General features: G+C 34.6%; 1 long non-coding RNA gene across 1 annotated transcript in view; it reads left to right on the top strand.

The window, feature by feature from the left end:
- Window positions 1-14688, top strand: part of LOC145524680 (uncharacterized) — a 51738-nt gene extending 37050 nt beyond the window's left edge. The window contains exons 4-6 of the long non-coding RNA XR_014067762.1: window positions 1298-1349; window positions 14218-14392; window positions 14524-14688. This is a non-coding gene — a long non-coding RNA (uncharacterized LOC145524680). The remainder of the gene's footprint in view (window positions 1-1297; window positions 1350-14217; window positions 14393-14523) is intronic.
- Window positions 14689-18238: the final 3550 nt, after the last annotated feature.

Below are 18238 nucleotides of genomic sequence, written 5' to 3'. Positions count from 1 at the left end.
GGATACAGAAGGGATTTTTGAACTCTTAGTATATTCTAAACATTACTCAGCTACAAAGATGAATCAGACAAAAATCTGTATCATAGGAACTTTAAATATAAAGGGGAAAACAGCCATACATGGAAGTAACTCTAAAGCAAATGCTTTCCTAAAAAGATTCAGTAACAAAGAAATATTCAAGCTAGTAGCCCCTTTATGATGCAGACAAAACTTTAACAGCCATTCTGAAAATCTCCACTTGGCAGACAAAATAAGTTAAAAAGACATCATCAATCTAAGCTTTTTAAAAACCATAAAATAAAGAGCATTCTCTGTGTTCACATTTGCAAATTCATACTTTCAGCAAAGCTCAAACAGCACACAGAATTAGCTGAAGCATTCAGTTCAAAATTAATACTGAGATAGAGTTCTGAAAGCTCAAATAACCACCCTCATGAGTGCTGTGAGAGAGGAATTTAGCTTCGCCTAAGGGGCAATATGTTTCATAAAACCCCTCTTTTTTTTCTTTGATATAACGCAACTAGTCTAAAGGGTTTTACCTTTTAAAAATCTTCTAAAATCTGAAGCAAAATAACCCAGAATTACCATATTTTCAACTAAATATACTGTGCTGTTCTGGGGATTGGATTTGAATACAGCGTTTACCAAGACTGCAAAGTCTGAGATGGCTACTACTCTATTAACTGGCTAATCTGAGCCCTAAATGAGAACATTAAAAGGGGAATATAGATCTCTTTGAATGGAAATAATACTTAACCTGATAAGTTTTCTTTTTTCCCAGATTGCAAGCACTACACATCCTAACCACTTCTCGTATCTCAAATGTAGCCCATTTTTTAAGGCACAGTTCAAACATCAACTTCTGAATGCCATTCTTGATTTTCTCAGAATAAGGGGAAATCTTTCTTTGAACTTCTTTAACACTTTCTATGCCACAATTTTAAATATATCACTACTTTTAACACACTATAGTTATATGTATCATCTCATTCTACAAGATTTCAAGTTCTTTGACCCCAAAATATGTTTTATATACATTGCTAAATTGATATCATCAAGGCATCTGATATGTGTCTAATGCAGAGCAAATTAAGAAGTTCTTCAAGTAACATAGAAATTACAAAATGTCTGTTCATGAGAATAGATAGTTCTATTTTAAAATTCTATTAGTGTAATTTCATTTGAAAATAAAACTTGGTCCTACTATGGATTAAACATTATCTTTTGGAATTCCTAAAATGTTATAATTTCATGATTTTACTTGATGATTTTACTTGTGATTTTACCTTAAACACAGAAACAGATGTGAACAAAAATGTGGAGGAAGAAATTAGCATGGAAAGGAGAAGGTAAGAACTAACAAAACTCTGCAAGAACAAGGTGATAGAACCTGTTTTAATTGATGTGAAATGAATTGAATGGTGTACAATATTATCACAAACTTATCAATATGAGTGTGTGTCAATGTTTCTTTGCAAATGGTGTAGTCATCTAAAGTCTGAACTGATAAAGCTAATTTGGAAAATTTCCATTTGGAATATGCAGGTGATTTTACTTGAACAGAACATTCATTTTATTCTTTTGCTGGAGAGAGGAATCATGTTTCTCAGTAGATTATAGGCAAAAGAAAAAAAATCTTAATCTAGGTATGTTGGGCTACACATATCTAAGGATGATGTGACAGAACTTAATTTAAAATGTGGCCATGAAAGTGTGTCTTTCAGATACTCTTAAAATGGATTGCTCTAAGGATCAGAGCTGACTGACCATACCATTGCTTTATCACTGGATTCACCTAGATAGGAACATGGAAGCCGCACTCAGGTTATTCCCAGATAATAACATGGTGGCCTTTGTTGCTGGGCCTCTCCTGCATGAATAAGAAAATTTGCTTGAGTATTATCATAGACTGAGGCATCCTTAGTATCGGGCTGAGGCCTGAGAAGATAGGATGAGCACCAAATTTCCTTTCCTTTACCTGAGTTCACTTCTTTTTCTTTCCCTAATGTTAAGATTACTGTCTTCACTGTCTAAAGCCTTTCACTGACAGCTCCAGCTTCTTTTATGATTTGCAAGCATTTCCTTCAATAAATTTCTCAGACTTCCAGTCTTGTCTTGCCTTCTACTTCTTTCAGTTTATTTAGCTCAGAATGAAAAAGTTTATCCCTTTAGATGTATTTGCCCCACAGATAGAGGCTCAGATTTAAGCCATTCACATGAATAAACTTCAGATTTTTCCTATACCCCACATTCTAACTTGTGATTTACTAAAAGATATTTTCTTTTTTATAGTGTCTAGAGCATTCATTTTCAAATACTATTCTGAGAGTTATTCTCGAGCATGCTCTATGAAAAAAAAAATTTTCTAAGCATGTTCCTATCTCAAGATATCATGATCGATTTTAAAAATACTTTAAAAGTGTACAGAATATGTGTCTTTAACCACATTCCTTAGGTTAATTATGTAAATATCATGTATATTAGTTTTCTACTGCTGAGAGTCCCTTGGACTGCAAGGAGATCCAATCAATCCATCCTAAAGAGATCAATCCTGGGTATTTATTGGAAGCACTGATGTTGAAGCTGAAGCTCCAATACTTTGGCCACCTCATGCGAAGAGTTGACTCATTGGAAAAGACCCTAATGCTGGGTAGGATTGGGGGTAGGAGGAGAAAGGGACAATAGAGGATGAGATGGTTGGATGGCACCACTGACTCAATGGACATGGGTTTGGGTAGACTCCGGGAGTTGATGATGGACAGAGAGGCCTGGCGTGCTGCAATTCATGGGGTCACAAAGAGTCGGACACGACTAAGTGACGGAACTGAACTGAACTGCTGCATAACAAATTATCATAAATTTAGTAGTTGTAAAAATACAGGATTATCTCACAATTTATATGGGTCAGGAGTCCAGCCATGATTTAGCTGGATTATGAGCTCAAGATCTCACAAGGCTGTACTCAATTTTTCGGTTGTGCTTTATTCTCATCTAAAGGTTCAAGTAGGAAAGAATCTGTTCTCAAGTACATCTAGATTACTGGTAGAATCCTCATCCATTCAGCTGTCTACTGAAATACCCAACATTTTGTTGGGTGATAGCTGGAGGCCCATTTAGGTCTCTAAATTTTGCTCACAAGATCCCCAGTGTATGACTGTCTTCACAGGTATAACGTTCATAACGTTGTTATGTATTTCATCAGGACCAGTAGAATTTCTTTTTCCAGTCTCCTCAGACAGAGTCTTAGCACAACAAAATATAATTTTGTGGGGAGCATCCCATTACATTGCCATATATTACATAAAAACTAGTTAGAAGCAAATCATGAACTCTACCCACAGGCCAGGGGAAAGAATTACATGAAGGCTTGGATCATCGTGGGTCACCTCATTGTGTTTCACTACTTTGGGTTTGGGAACCATCAGCCTAGATGAAGAGAGTATGCTTTATCTCAGAAAGTGGACCTTGGTGGTGCAGCGGTAAAGAATCTGCCTGCCAAGGCAGGAGACGCAAGAGACATGGATTAGATGCCTGGGTGGGGAAGGTCCCCTGGAGTAGGAAATGGTAATCCATTCCACTATTCTTGCCTGGAAAATTCCATGGACAGAGGAGTTTGGCAGACTATAGTCCATGGGGTCCCAAAGAGTTGGACATGACTGAGCGACTAACACACACACACAAATATAAGAGACTACTAGTGCAATATGTGAATTAAGGGATAGAGGCCATAACTAAGAATTCTCTTCTCTATCAAGTTGTAGCTAAAAGAGACTAATTAGGAATAACTTTTTATACATTCAGGGTCTATAAAAACATATCATTAATGTGTATTATTTCAGAAAAAATTATTCAAATACATAAGGCATATGAATGACTCTTAATGAGTAAACCAAAAAGTATGAAAAACAAGATAGAAAGGTACTAGTATTTGTGATCAATGAAATCATTGAATGTGTGGGGATGTGTCTAAATAACTATTGAAACTGTGATCACAATAGATGGAAAAATGACAGTATACAATTTTTAATTAAATATGTATGTATATATACACACATTAACTCTGGAAGTTAAAATCTTAGATTCGCAGCCAAAAAACTGACTAGCAAAACAAATATCCTTCTTCATCATTGATAAATGGGTACCACACTTATTTTTCTGGTTTCAAAAAGCTTTATACATACATATATATACATACATATATATATATGTATGTATATATATAAAATCATAGTAGTCAAGAAAATGTATGACATTAATTATACCTCTCTATGAAAAGTCATTTTTAAAATTTTTGTATTTAAAAAAAATCCGTAATTTGCCTATGTGTTTTAAGACAATATGACATAGTAAGGTTAAAACAAAAAGAAAATAAATAGTCATGGAGACACAAACAAGTAATAGATCTATATGTAAAATTTAAAGAGGAAAACAAAAAAGATATAAAGTTTCACTTTATGGTACAGAAACAGACGATTTAAAAATAACCGTTCTAGCATTAATAAAGACAATAAAATAGTACTAGAACAAAAATAATTATACCAAAGGAAACTTAATAAAAATGATCAGATTTATCTCCATAAATACTTAGAAAACAGTAAAAGGGAATTTATTAGGTGTACTTTCTAATTAAAACTGAATAGTTTTTAGAAGCTACTTTTTAGTTTCTAGAGTAGTTTTAATTAGAAAGTTTCTAATTAAAACTTTCATCAAATAAATAATTAAAAATTTTCTACTCTTTGAATATTTAAAAGCATCCTTTTATTAAATATTGTATCAAGGTGGAATTTAATATACTGTTAAGTCAATATTTAAAAATAAACACAGACAAAAATTAATTGAATTTGAACAAAGATAACATTATAAATCTAAATGCTCTCATTATTTGAAAATAAAAAGGAAAAAATTAGCTGAGTTGAATAAATCAAATGGAAGAGGAAAAAAGTAATCTAAGTAAGTTAACAAGCTGAAAAATAGCAGCACTCAAAAATATAGAGGTTGTATTGTTTTAAAGTAACACTAAAAAATAATTGGAAAACTCAGTCAAGAAAAATGTTCACAGAAATAAGCTTTTGTAAGAAAAAGAAATGGTAGCAATATATTGGATTTGAGCAAATTTAATACACATTAGGAACAGTTTACTTTTAATAATTTTTAAAAACAAATGGCTTTCAAAAATGTAAAGTTTTAAAGAAAAAGAAAATGTGAATTTACTTTAAACTAACTTAAAATGGCATAACTTTACTAATTAATTTAGATGATAAAACTTATTAATTAACAAAATATTTAAGCTAAATTTTTAATTCATTTCAGTTCAGTCACTCAGTCGTGTCTGACTCTTTGCTACCCCATTAATCGCAGCACGCCAGGCCTCCCTGTCCATCACCAACTACTGGAGTTTACCCAGACTCATGTCCATGGAGTTGGTGATGACATCCAACCATCTCATCCTCTGTCGTTCCCTTCTCCTCCTGCCCCCAATCCTTCCCAGCACCAGGGTCTTTTTCAATGAGTCAACTCTTCGCATGAGGTGGCCAAAGTATTGGAGTTTCAGCTTCAACATCAGTCCTTCCAATGAACACCCAGGACTGATCTCCTTTAGGATGGTCTGGTTGGATCTCCTTGCAGTCCAAGGGACTCTCAAGAGCCTTCTCCAACACCATAGTTCAAAAGCATCAATTCTTCAATGCTCAGCTTTCTTTATAGTCCAACTCTCACATCCATACATGACTACTGGAAAAACCATAGCCTTGACTAGACGAACCTTTGTTGGCAAAGTACTGTCTCTGCTTTTTAATATGCTGTCTAGGTTGGTCATAACTTTTGTTCCAAGGAGTAAGCAGCTTTTAATTTCATGGCTGCAATCACCATCTGCAGTGATTTTGAAGCCCCCCAAAATAAAGTCTAACACTGTTTCCATTGTTTTCCCATCCTTTTCCCAAGAAGTGATGGGACCAGATGCCATGATCTTAGTTTTCTGAATGCTGAGCTTTAAGCCAACTTTTTCACTCTCCTCTTTCACTTTCATCAAGAGGCTTTTTAGTTCCTCTTCACTTACTGCCATAAGGGTGGTGTCATCTGTATATCTGAGGTTATTGATATTAAAAAGTGTAATTTTGGTGTGATATTCAGTTATAATTGAGAAATAATCTTCAGTATGAAGACTATGGACTATGTAATGACATAAAAAATGCTTAGAAGAAAGTCAAGTAAAAAGTTGAATAAATATTTCCATAGTTACTCTAAAGTGAAAGTAAAGTTCAGTCATGTTGGACTCTTTGAGACCCCATGGACTGTATCTTATAAGGCTCCGCTGTCCATGGGATTTTCCAGGCAAGAATACTGGAGTGGGTTGCCATTTCCTTCTTCAGGAGATCTTCCCAACCCAGGGATTGAACCTGGGTCACCTGCATTGAAGGCAGACACTTTACCGTCTGAGCCACCAGGGAAGTCACAGTTACTCTAAATGTTAAATTCAAAAATTTATTATAAATTCTATAAGATCTATAATAAATTCTAAAGACACAATTATGTCCAAATGTTAATAATGATTGTAATTTCATTTCTTTCATATATTTTTAAGCTTCTTCTAGTTTTTTCATGCAGATATTATTCTAGGTCCAATGCATTCAACATTAAAAAGAAAGAAAGGAAGAAAGAAAGAAGAGGAAATAGGGAGGGAGGGGGAGAGAGAGAAACAAACAAACAAACATAAAACCCAACCTCTCAGGGCTTCTAATCTAATGAGCAAAACAAAGTGTGTGTGTGTCTGTGTCTGTGTGTCTGAAAATACAGGATATACTATGACTCCTGAAAAAAGAGATTGGGATGAAGAAAGATGTGAACTCTATCATCGTAGATAAAACTTCTCTGAGTATTTGTTGTTTAAGAGGAGATCTAAATAAAGAAAGGAATTGAGCCATATGACTATTTGGACAGGTTGATTAGTTTAAAAGAATATTAATACAAGGCCCCAAGGTAGAAATATGTATTGAGGTTCCAGGAAAGGTAAGAAGGTCAGGTAAGGGTGTTATACCCATGTGTTCCAGGAAACAAATTCACTCAGAAGGACAGTGCAGATAGTGGAGTGCAGTTTACTACACCAGAGGACCCAAGGCAGAGTCTCCTCTTAGCCAAGGATCCTGACCAGTTTTTGTGAAAACCTTATAAACCCTAAGTGTACGTGTCAAACCCACCTCCCCAAATTCTCTGAAACTAGTCTGAACAAAGGAAAAGAAAGATACAATCAAAGTTAACCCATGATTCATATGCCTTAAGCCTAGGTATTTAACAGTGGACAATTATCAATAGGTCTGCGGTAATACCCCAATAAGCATAATAGAATTTACGATTCTATTCAGTTACACAGATAATTAAGGTATTATTTTAGTCAATGGAGAGTCTAGGTACAAGCCCTGGGGCTCTTCCATCCTGGGGGGTCTGGTTTTCCAGTTGGTATGTCGTTTCCATAGATACTGGGCATATAGCTCAAAGTCCACAGTCCAGCCCAAGATGGAGTCCTGCTTTCAAGATGCAGCCTGTCTGTCTGGTTCCTCCTTCAAGGGGATTGAAGTAAGGGAATTGAGTGGATTGAGTAAGAAGAAGAGTTATAGTAGATGTTTGACATCATACAGGGCCTTAGGAATTATGTAAAGGATTCTGGATTTTCCTCTGAGGTGGGACGGTTTTGATTAGGAAATGATGTGATATGATTTATGTTTTAAAATTATTCTCTCAGCTGCTTAATAGAGACCCATGCCAAGTGAGACAGGAAGTGAGGAAAGAAGAAATAAGACCAATTAAAAAAGAATATCACAAGCAGAAGATTGTACTAGTTAGGGATGTTTTTTAATAAAAAATGTATTACTCTAATAGCTTAGATATATGATTCAGCAATAAAAACCTGGGAAAAATACTTGTATTTATAAATGGCTAAGGTTTAAACTTATAAAACTTCATACAAATTAATGAGAATAATACTGTGATCACCACAATATTTTAGTTATTAATACTTAATTAACAGAAAAGAGATTATACTAATTAAACAAATCTGAAACTATGCATACTTACTGGCGACCACAAAAATGTAAATAGAAACACTGTAACAACCCTGATTACTTATTGTGTTAGCATTTTTATTTTTCAAAACACCAATGCACAAATATAATAGGGTCCTGTGGAAGAAGTTTTGCATATATTGCTATTTTAATGTGTTTTTATTAGGCCTAAATAGGTTTATATCCTTTGGCCTAGAAAGTATAACTCTCAGAAAATACCTTATGGAAAAAATACTTAATTTAAAATATGCTTATGAGCTAAATTTTCTCAGAATTTATAAAAATATGAAACTTAGACTTTTAAAAAGCTAATTTAAAAAATAGGGAATGGCCAAATAAACCTGCTGGAATATTAATGAAACCATTAAGCAATCTACTGCTTCATGTAGAAAACTACTTATAGTATTTCTAAGCGTGAGGGGCATGTTATAATATTTAACATAAAGTGTAATAAAAACCCTGTATTTAAAAGTGCTATGGATATAGAAATATACCAGAAGAAAATATAACAAAATATTAATGTTGGTGATATTTATCTCAGGTAAATATATACTTTTTTCTTTGCTTTCTTTAAATTTCACATTATCTTTAATAAGGTACAGGTATTTTGGATTAAATTCAATGAATTGCATCATTTAGTAGCAATCACTAAAGTGTGCTCAATAGAACACAAAGAGCACTATTAAAAAGGGAGTTAGAACCCATAGGGTTGCACATAGGAGACCAACTCAGGAGAAAGTATCTGTTTTACTGGGCTGCTGAATCAGAGATCTGAGTTCAAGGTTGCCAGTGAGGCTATAAAATTTAGTGGTGAAATTCAGCAAAGGAAGTTTTTATAAACTGTGTACATTAAAATATGTGTAAGATACACATTGAGGTAACGTCTAAAATACTATGCATGAGTGATGTTTCCAAGGAGAGCAACGCCTAGAAGCCTGAAATAGGGGCTTGGTAAGCCTTTCAAACTTCAGTGAAAGTCCTCCATGGAGGACTCATATTTTAATAACGAAGACCATACCACAGGGGTTAAAAACATAAGGACAAGTGGTTAAAAAACACTAACAAGAATAGATTTACTACAATAATGTCTAAAGCCAGTCTTCCACAAGAACAATATGATATGCCAGTCATTTAACTGTTTGTTGGAGTAAAACTTATAAAACACAATACCTTTAATAAACAGAATTCAGTGCCTACACTTTACCACTCACAATGCCCAGCATACAATAAAAAACTACTATTTATGTGAGGAATAAGAAAAATCTGGAGGAAAGTGATCAAATAACTTTCAAAATCACCACATGCTATACTCCATTTTTGAGGAATCATAATGTGTAAAACATGCTGAAAACTCTCTGAAGTTTACAGAAATCTGCTTAATGTTGTTTAATTCAGTATTTCCCAAACTTATTTCATGATTAAAAAAAATCATCAGGGAAACTTAATATTCTGAAGAATACTTTGAGAACAAAGCTCTCACAAATTAAAACGTATAATAATCATGTTAGTTGGGTAATATGTTTTAGTAAAAGATGTAAGTTTGCAGTGTCTCTCCAAAAAATATTTTAAAATATATCAAGTTAGCAGCATACTCCCAGAAACATCATATGCAAATGGGTGACCCTGTCTTTAGAGTTTCCTATCATGGGCACATCTACTGAATCATTTCTATCAAAAAGTACCAAAATTTCCTACATATTTTCTGTTTCGCTTATTAATTTCTAACCCAAAGATTTTGTGTTTATATCTCTGAAATGTATCTGAACTTTCCAAAATGTTAAACACCACAGAGTACTACATTAGTGATACAATGTTAATCACATTTAAAATAAAATGATCATTGAATTTTAAACAAGGGTTCCTCAGAGAGCTACTAACTGCTCTATTTTGCATCTTCATGCCTAATTTCATTATTACTTCCTCCTACCAGGGAGAACATTATGTTCCTCTGAAACTTTATTTTTTTGCTGTTTATAATGCTTTGGGGACCATGCATATGAATTATGAATATTAATTCTTCTGGGTGCCTCTCTAACTCAAACTTCTAAAATATAAACAAGAACAAGTAAGCAAACAAAATTAGATATTTCTATGAAAGAAAAAAAAGGCACTTAGCTTTTAAAGATAGGAAATATATTTTAGCTTGTTATTATTTAAGAAATGTGGAATTAAGAAAGTTACTATGAATGCAGAAAATTCCAAATATCAAGTAACTTCCTATTTAATTTCAGAAAAGATTAAATAAATTTCTTTCTGTGTAATTTCTGGTTATATTCATTGAAGTAATTTATCTAGATATCTCAGGCCAGAGTCATTTCCTCGTTCTTCCTCATACGAGGAAAGATAAAGAACATCTCCAGCTTGGAGGAAATATTTTAAAGTGCTCCACTCCCAGGTTCATTTTGACATTAGCATATTCCAGTTTGCCTTTGTGGACCTAAAATAGAAACATATATATGACCATAACCCACACATTTATACAGGAATTCTAATCAGTCTTTCTGTTTAAGGAAGAAGTCCTTTGCTATTGACCTATCGTTCTGTAGAATAGGCATTCATACATTATGTGGATGGATGGCCATGATTTGTGAAAAAGAGTTTGAAAGAGAACTCAAAGAAAGAAAGAGATGAACATTAACATGTGTCTCATATCCTTGGAAAGATTTGAGAGTCAATTTCATTCATTGAAAACAAAAATAGACTGCTAAGGAAAGATCAATTCTAAAATTTATCATCTCTAAATGTGGTACAACCAGGCATGGTGTTCCCCCTGACATGCTACAATACAAAGTACACAGTACTAGTTCTGAAGTATACTGGCCAAAAATATTGGAACTGAGTATCATCAGGCTTTTATCTCTAATTTCTAATTCACAGGAAACAGAGTGGACAGAATAGTAATTGTACCATAAGGAGGTAATCAGACAAATCTTGAATTGGGGCGTTCTGTCAAATGATGTGGTTTCCTCAAAAGTCAATGACAGAAAAAAATGAATGGCAGCAGTGAACATAAATAAAAGAGACTTTATTTGAAATTTGATTCAAACAAACTACATATAAAAACTTTTTTGAGGTCAACTGAGAAAAATTTAAAAAGCATTTAGCATTAGAATACATTAACACATAAAAATATGTTAAAAAATAAGTTTTGCTGGTGTTATAATAAAGGTGCTACATAATAAACTGTACTCAGATTTTTAAAGATAAAACTATAGTATTTAGGGTCAACATGCAGTGAAATTAGTAAGATAGTTATTAAAAATTTTCACAGTAATAAAAAGAGTTTAAAAAGACAAAGGTACACAAAGGTAGAGCAATGAAATTAAAAGACGCTTACTCCTTGGAAGGAAAGTTGTGACCAACCTAGACAGCATATTAAAAAGCAGAGACATTACTTTGCCAACAAAGGTCTGTCTAGTCAAGGCTATGGTTTTTCCAGTGGTCATGTATGGATGTGAGAGTTGGACTATAAAGAAAGCTGAGCGCCGAAGAACTGATGCTTTTGAACTGTGGTGATGGAGAAGGCTCTTGAGAGTCCCTTGGACTGCAAGAAGATCCAACCAGTCCATCCTAAAGGAGATCAGTCCTGGGTGTTCATTGGAAGGACTGATGTTGAAGCTGAAACTCCAATACTTTGGCCACCTGATGCGAAGAGCTGACTCATTTGAAAAGACCCTGATGCTGGGAAAGATTGAGGGGAGGAGGAGTAGGGGACGACAGAGGATGAGATGGTTGGATGTCATCAAGGACTCGATGGACATGGGTTTGGGTGGACTCAGGGAGTTGGTGATGGACAGGGAGGCCTGGTGTGCTGCAGTTCATGGGGTCGCAAAGAGTCGGACACGACTGAGTGACTGAACTGAACTGAACTGACACAATGAGACACTGATACTTGTTAAACATAGAGGATCATTATTGAACATAGTCTATTCTCTCTAATTTTATGTGTTGTACACTATCAAATCTTAGATGCTAGCCAATGCACCACTAAAGAACAGGCAAGAATTAAACTATGATCATCATCAACTGTGAGCTACATTCCAACCTTAGAGATATTAGGAGCTAAATAATTAAGTGTACCTTAGAATCAAGGAAATTTTGTATGGTTGGATTTTTCACTTAAAGAAAAAGAAGATGACATTTTGGAAGTTACAAGTGTGTGTAAGAAGTAGAGGTGGGGTGGGAGTCAGAAAGGTGAATGATCCCAATTCTTTCGGAAGGGACTCTACCTGGCAAAATAGGTAACTGTGCCCTTCCTGTGAGAGAAGGCAGGTTTAAACATAAACATCCATGAAACGAATGAACAGAAATAGACTCACAGTCATAGAAAACAAATTTATGGATATAAAAGGGGAAAGGAGGGGAGGGATAAAGTAGGAGTTTGGAATTAAAATATATATATATACTATATATATATATCATATAGAAAGTTAACAAGGACCTATTGTATAGCACAGGGAACTATACTCAATATCTTGTAATAACGTATAATGGAAAAGAATCTAAAGAAGAATATATCTATCTATATCTATCTATCTATATATAATCACTTTGCTGTACACCTGAAACTAACACACATAGTAAATCAACTATATTTCAATAAGGTTTTTTTTTGTTTTTTCAAAAAAATAGGAATTTTGGTGTGTGAATTTGCCTGGGAAGTCAGGAGAAAGTTTGTCACCCACACAGCTCATTGGCTTGCAAAGAGTCACTTAGAAATTACTCTTATTAAAACATAGTCCAGAGCACCCTGACTCCTACATTCTTGGGAGAGGAAAAGCTCCTAGATAGAAAGGAACTTTCTTTGGAAGGATGCAAAATTTAGAATGGGAGATTATGTAACAAGGTTATAACTCAAAATATAGATCTAGTTTTTCTCTGCACATTCCCTTCTTTCTTTCTCTCTTCTTCAGTGAAGAGCCTTCTCTATTCTTTAAGTCACTGGAAAGCAAAAACAGAACTTCAAAGAACTAATCCCTCACCTCAACTATAAACATCTAAGTGACAATGAAGAATCCTGCTTATAACATACATGCATATATATATATCTGTATATATATCTGTAAATATATCTGTATATATATATATATGTGTATATATATATATATATATATAATTTCCTAAAAGGAATGTTCCATATAAGCCTGGAACTAGAGGAAAGGAGAGAGAAGTGAAGTGTACCTTTTATTGACAAGTGGAAATTAGAAGATGGCCTGGGTAAAGAGCGTAAAAGGAAAGAACAAATCTGATTCCATATAGATCTATTTCTTTTACTTTTACCTTTGGATTCTGTTGCTTTTGCCACAAGTTAAGAGTGTTGCCTATACCTGAAATATACAGTATAGCCCATTCTCAATGTATAATATTCTGCCATTCATACAGAGATAAAAATTTGCAGAACAGAGAATAATATTTGTCTTGTTGGAGGTTTACAGGAACATTAAAACTTGACCTACCAGAACAGCTGCAAGAACAAAGGTTTCTGACATCAAGAAATTTGCAACTACCAATCATACCCCCTCCCCTTTTAGTATAAAGGAAGCTTGAATTCTAACTTGGGTAAGATGCTTTTTTGAGACACTAGTCCACCATCTTCTTCATCTGCTGGCTTTCCAAATAAAATCACTATTCTTTGCTCCAACAACTTGTCTCTTGATTTACTGCCCTGTCATTCAGCGAGCAGTACAAGATTAGACTTGGTAGTATGAGGAAAAAGATAGAAGGAACTCAGAATTGTTCTTGGGTATGGGTTTTCTCCACAGAAACTTGGTACTTAAGGACAATCTGCCATTTGACAATCTATGTGGACATTTGGCAGAAGGCAAGGACTTTGAGTCCCTAAACTCATAATACAGACAAATGAGTTGTATGGAAGTTAAGTAAGAAAAAGCTAAAACAGAATACAGCCTGGGCTGTAACATTTTTGGGAGAATCTTGAGGGCAAGAGAAAGGCTAACTTCCTGCTTTGGAGGCAGAGCAGGAAAGTGTGATTATGTAGGGACTGCTCTTCACACCAGAGGTTGTTGAGTAAGGAATGAAGATTCGGGGGCTGTCTCCAAATCTTCATTGCCTTAGAGTCCTATCCAATGGGTTGGCTGGGGGAGTCTAGGAAATGTAAGAAGAAAGTAACTGAAATTATTCCCCATTATGTACCCAATTTCAGAGGGAACCACTACAAGCTACTGCTGTGAAGAAAGAAGCGTCAAGGTACTGAAGGCAAAAGAGCTCAGCAGGAAACCTGTGGAAAGCCACTAAAAGGCTTCAGGAGAGAAAGAATCATCTGTAAACATCTGGCACTCACATAGAACTCAAAGCTGCATGCAAAAGCACAAGCTCAAGTAAGAACTGTCTCCTCTACCTTTCCCCACTTTAACCTTGATGGGAGAGCTAAACAGCAGGGAGTGAGTAGGGAAGGAGGTGAGCACAGAGGACTAAGAGATGCCTACTGTGTTCTAATTTCCCACCACAGTCTGCAGTGCCTTCAACTGGAAAAGGGGGAAGACTTAACACAAGTGAGGATGTCTGTGGTTCAAAGGGACAGCAGGACTGTTTTCAAACACGTGGCAGAAAATTCATGACTTTGCTGGAGTTTTTAATCCAGGGACAAGACAAAAATAAAATTTTATTTGACAATCATTTTTTTCTTTTGGTATGCTGTTAAATATGATTACTACACTTTCTTAATGTGGAGGAATCTTCTCCAGGGGTGAGACCAAGTAGTGGTATTACAGGATGGTCTTCCTAAATCAACACTGAAGTGACTAGGTGAATTTATCCTGGATGAGCTTGTGTTCTGAGGTTCATATTTACCAGACCACTGGAGTCAACTAGCATCCATGGAGCTAAAAGCAAAATTTCTTCATCTACTCTCTTTCTTCAGGTAATGGGTTCTAGTGAGACAAGCTGAGACTGAGACCCTTTGCTGCAGTCCTTGCACTTAGACAGAAGTCTCCTCAAGCAGCAAAATACAAAGAAACTATAAAATAAAAATACAAAGAAACTATAAAACTAAAAATAACTGTGTGCATTCACAGTTGGGGCAAATTGGGGACAACAAGATACAAAAAGACCAAAACAACCTGACTGCCACTTCTGAAGAGCTGCCAGCAAAAGCAAAGGGTTGGGAGAAAAAACAGAGTACTGTGCATGCCTCCTGCACCCCAAAGAGGTGGACAAACCACCTAAGCCACCCCTCTGGTCCGACCCCTGGACACACCCCTACCTACTCTCACTCTATATAAGGAACCAGCTCGCTCCTCCCCTGAGTCAGTGAATGGACAAGGGAGATTGTTGTTTGTTCTCACTCCCTGATGTTGTAGAAGGGTTCTCAATAAAGCCTTGCCTTAATTTCCTGCCTGGCCTCTGATCAACTTTTAAAGAGTAAGAAAGTCAACAACCTTGGTCCATAACATTAGGAAGAAAATTTTTCCTGATAAGTGGCCATGGTACTACTAATGCCTTTACTGCCTGATTGGAAGAGTTACTGAGTTAATGCCCTGCTAGTATTGGATGTCCCATTAACTCTCAGGACTTATGAAAAATTAGGCACATCAGAGACTAAGCACTGAATCAGCACAACTTCTGAGACCTTGAAGCTAATGAAAGGCACATCCTAAATGTAGCTGCAAAGGAAAAACATTCATCTTTTTTTTGAAAAGGCATCAAGAACACTTCTAGATGAGACTGAGTTCAATCACGTATTTAAGAGCACTGAAATCTCTTTGGACATTTAATTCTGTAGGGCAAAATAATTGTATTTCAGGACCTTATTTGAAATTTTGATGTCTTTAACTTTCAGAGACTTTTAATCTTTAGACTTTTATTTTTCCCTAGGAGCTTGATATGATTCTAAAATTTGGACCATCTTTGCATTGTTGGCTTTTATTGCCGGAATGTCTTTACAGATTAAAGTTTTAATTGATAATCTAAAAATCAGTAACATTTATTTCTAAATACAGAGGATGGAAGAAAGATATAGTCTGGGTGTTTAAGCTTGAATTCTCTTTATTAGCTTGTTAAAAGACTAGGGCCATATATGAACTGTTCACATTTATCTCATCACAATTGGTTTTGCAGTTTTTAAGAAGTCACCTAGAAAGTGAAGAACACATTAGAAGCAACAAAAATAGAACTAGAGAAACTAGTTGGGAGCCTGCTGCATAATTTTTGTGAGAGGTGATGAAAACAGTAACTGCGGTAAATGCTAATGGAAGGTGAGGAGAGAGATTGAGGAAGATTCAGGGGGGATTCAGATTTCATGACTGACTGAATTTGGGTGGTGAGAAATAAATGATAGAGGAGACTAACAAGATGCTCATATTTCTGGCCTGCAAAACTGGGTGAATGGTGATGTCATTCATGGAAATACAAACTATTAGAGAGATAATTAGGTCAGTTTGTAACTTACTGAGCTTGAGTTGTTTGGAGTGCCTGTGACACTTTGTTGTGAAACTCTTTTATAGATATTTGGATATAGAGAACAGGTATTCAAAGGAGAAATTTATCTTGAAGATACGAATTTGTCATTTGAATAACTGAAGCTATAGCAATAGGTGAGTACGAACCACTCTGAAAGCACGATGTGATAGAGAAAAGGAGTCTCAGTATAAGGAGACAAATGTTTAAGAGCAGAGGAAAAATGGTTAAAGAAAACAAGAGCAAACATTAGAAAAGCATACATTTCTCCTGTGGCTTGATAGAGCTTCACCTCAGATTGCTCTCCTAATGCTCCTGCAAAGTCCACTCATGGGAATTATTCCTTAACCTTAAGAAAGGATTTCTTCTTTCTTCTGCTCTTCCACAAAGAACATGAATCAACCTACAACTTAACTGCTATATGTTTTACTCGTGTTCTCTGATTAATTTACCTTACACTTCCTTCCACCCCCCCCATTATAAGTGTAGTCTTGACAGCAGAAACTGCATATGAATCATGATTACTAGACCTTCCCTTTCCTGTATTATAGAATTCATACAATGCTTTTAACATTCAGAGTCTAATCTGTCACTACTGCAAGGTAGTCAGAACAGTGGTTAAATTATGCTACAGAATTTTTTCTTACAATGAACAAAACTTATAAAATCAGATCCTAGGGATCCTCAGATTAATATTCTCTAACTTTATATATAAAAGAACAGTCAAGAATTAAAATAGACATTTCATAAAAGCTATGAAATCCAGAAGACAATGGTTCAACATATTTAAATTATTGAAAGAAAAAAATAATAATAAATCAATTTTATAAACAGGCAAAATATTTTTCAGGAATTGGCAAAACAGAGAAAGTTCAGGAAAACAAAACCTGAGATTATTCATTACCAGCAGTCCTTAAGAAAAGAAAATGGTAAAGAAAGTTATCCAGTCAGAAGTATTGACATAGTAGCAACAGAAATTTTGATCTACACAAAGGAAGACAACCAGAAATAGTAAAAATTGTTCTAATTGTTTTAAGAGATATTTGTGTATAAGGTAAAAATTCTTACACTGCACCATCAACTTTCTTTATAGAAATAAAGGTATAACAGTAATCATACATAGAATGGTAGAAGTGACATACCATTTCTTGTAAAGTACGTACACTATTCAAAAAATAAAAATACTGCTTTAGTTTAGATTATGATATATTAAAGAAATATATCATAAACCTGAGAGCAACTTCTAAAACACTTTTATAAAAGACATAAACAAATAGATCAATAGTGTAGATAAAATTTACCATAAATAATACTCAATTTAGCAAAAGGTAGGAACAGATTTTTTAAAAATAATGAAAAATAGGACAAATAGAAAGCAACTAGCAAGATAAATAAATAGAAGATAAATACATACATCCAACATACTAAATAATAATTCTCACTGTAAATGGTGCATATACACTTCAATTAGAAGACAGCGATTATCAGAGTGTACCAAAAAAACCAAAATTCAAGTCTATACTATATACAGTAAACCTATATTACTTTAAATATAAAGATATAAATAGGTTTCAAGGAAAGGGGTTGGAAACTATATACCATGCAAATACTAATGAAAGAAGGCTGAAGAGATTACATTAATGTCAGACAAAGTAGGACTATTATCAGATATATTAATATTATAAAGAAGTCAATTCATCAAGATGACAGAATTCTTTTGCATTTATCCAACCCATAATTTCAAGAACATAAAATGAAATTCACCATAT

The sequence above is a fragment of the Giraffa tippelskirchi genome, chromosome 2, assembly GCF_054371585.1.
Source record: "Giraffa tippelskirchi isolate mGirTip1 chromosome 2, T2T-mGirTip1v1.2.pri, whole genome shotgun sequence".
Classification (NCBI taxonomy): domain Eukaryota; kingdom Metazoa; phylum Chordata; class Mammalia; order Artiodactyla; family Giraffidae; genus Giraffa; species Giraffa tippelskirchi.
This window is presented reverse-complemented; position numbering and strand designations above follow the sequence as displayed.